Source organism: Mirounga leonina, unplaced genomic scaffold (assembly GCF_011800145.1).
Source record: "Mirounga leonina isolate KUSES-001 unplaced genomic scaffold, KU_Mleo_1.0 Mir_173, whole genome shotgun sequence".
NCBI classification, from domain to species: Eukaryota; Metazoa; Chordata; class Mammalia; order Carnivora; family Phocidae; genus Mirounga; species Mirounga leonina.
Genome location: NW_023270447.1, coordinates 74,114,926 through 74,116,934, shown reverse-complemented (window position 1 = coordinate 74,116,934; position 2,009 = coordinate 74,114,926). Strand labels below are relative to the sequence as shown.

Here is a 2,009-nt window from a genome sequence, read left to right as displayed (position 1 = left end):
TAAATAAATAAATAAATAAATAAATAAATAAATAAATAAATAAATAATTTGTATTCAGGATTCAGACTCAGGCCACCAGGTCTCGGCATTGGAGATCTTGGCCTTTGGCTAAGTGCAACAAGAAGCTTTTGAAAGATTGTAAGCAGGGGTGGCGGTTCTGATTTGCCTTTTAAAAATCACGGAAAAGAAAAAAAAAGTCACAGAAACACTTTGTTCATAAAATTCTCCAGGTGGCCGAGGATGAGCTGGAGGCACTTGCCCACCTGCTCCTCAGCCTCTTTCTCTTGTCTCTGAAACTCCGCCCCCACCGTGAGGAAAGCTGGAGGCTCAAGTGACTGTTTGGGACCAGGCTGACTCAGAGGCTGATGGGGCTGGGAGGACCACAGATCCCTCTGGGGAAGAAAACAAACAGCACCCAGATCACCATGATGCTCGTTAAAAAGAAGAATAGAAAGATGATCTTTGGAGAGTGGGATTGTAGGTGACTTTTTTTTTAATCTGAATTTTTACACTTTCTACCAGTTGATAATGTATCACTTCCTATTTAAAAGGAAGTTTTATTTTTATTATGTATAAAAAGAAGGAAGAGGGGCCAGAACTCCGTCCTCTCCAGCTGGTTGGCTTCCACTGGTACCGATTTTAGCCAAAATAGTCATAATGATGGCTGGACCCTGGGAGACTGTTGATAGCGTGCTGGCCCCTTTCTCGGTGCTTTATATGACGTGAATTAACTCATTTAATCCTTACTAGCCTGGCCAAGGTCAGGAAGCAGAGGAGTGTCAAGCTGGAGTCCAGCCTCTCAACTCTGTACTATGTTGCTTTTCTAGAAATTGTTTCCAGGTGCCCTGTGGACGAAAGGCCTGTCCTTCGCTCCCTCGCTCCACAGTAAAAACGGCCTCTGTTCTGTGCTGTGTAGGATCACTCAGGTCGGGGGCTGGGGAGCCGGGGGAGGAGACAGAGAAGATGGTCAGGAGCATCCAGCAGTGGTTCGAATCCTCAGAAGCCCACACAGAACTCATTCTTGCAGGGGTCTGTCCACAGAACCAGCAGCCTCTCCCCCAAGCTCCTGGGGCATCCGTGATCCGTGTGAGTAGAGAAGGGTGGCTCTTCCAGGCTGTAGACATCTGAGCATTATGATGAAAAATTTGTGACTTCAAATTTTTCTGCCACATACATACCAGGTGTGACACCTTTGGCAAGTACCCTCCCTTTGTGAGGCTCGGTGCCTTCTCTGGTAAAATGAACATCTATACCAGAAAAGGCATGATATTAGTAAAGCTCTTAGCACAGTGCCTGGCACATGGTGAACACTTATTCAAATGACGGTTATTATTTTTCAACAAGCATTTCCTGAGCATCTACTTTGTGCCCAGCACTGTGCCCACAGCAAATTTCCCTGGAGGTGCTGGAGCCCAGCAATTGCTCCAGGTTCCAAATACCTGCAGACAAAACACTTCAGCAGAAAGAAGAAGCCAGGGGCGCCTGGGTGGCTCAGTCGTTAAGCGTCTGCCTTCGGCTCAGGTCATGATCCCGGGGTCCTGGGATCGAGCCCCGCATCGGGCTCCCTGCTCGGCGGGAAGCCTGCTTCACCCTCTCCCACTCCCCCTGCTTGTATTCCCTCTCTCACTGTGTCTCTCTCTGTCAAATAAATAAATAAAATCTTTAAAAAAAAAAAAAAAAAAGAAAGAAGAAGCCAGAGCTAGAAACCCTTAACATGTCCACAGAGCACAAGATGGGGTTTGAGCAGAACTTTAGTCTTAGGGGGCACCCCGGCTGACACGTAGTTTAGAGACGTCAAGAAGACATGTACACTTTCTTCCTGGCTGGCAGAGGTCTGAATTTTCAAGGTTTTGGGGGGTGATGTACCCCGGTCTGGGGAGAAGGAGGGTGTGGTAAGTTGTGTCTGGTCTCAGCTAAGCACATATGGTTCTCCTATTCCCTTTTGCTGGCACTGAACTCACTCAGAGTCAGTCAGGGAGTAAGCAGGCAAGGCTAATCTCTCAATCCGT

General features: G+C 47.4%; 1 long non-coding RNA gene across 1 annotated transcript in view; it reads left to right on the top strand.

Moving 5' to 3' along the window:
- The window catches only part of LOC118020289, a 2,457-nt gene extending 1,328 nt beyond the window's left edge, over positions 1 to 1,129 (top strand). Inside the window, exon 3 of the long non-coding RNA XR_004681846.1 lies at positions 231 to 1,129. This is a non-coding gene — a long non-coding RNA (uncharacterized LOC118020289). The remainder of the gene's footprint in view (positions 1 to 230) is intronic.
- The last annotated feature ends 880 nt before the right edge of the window (positions 1,130 to 2,009 follow it).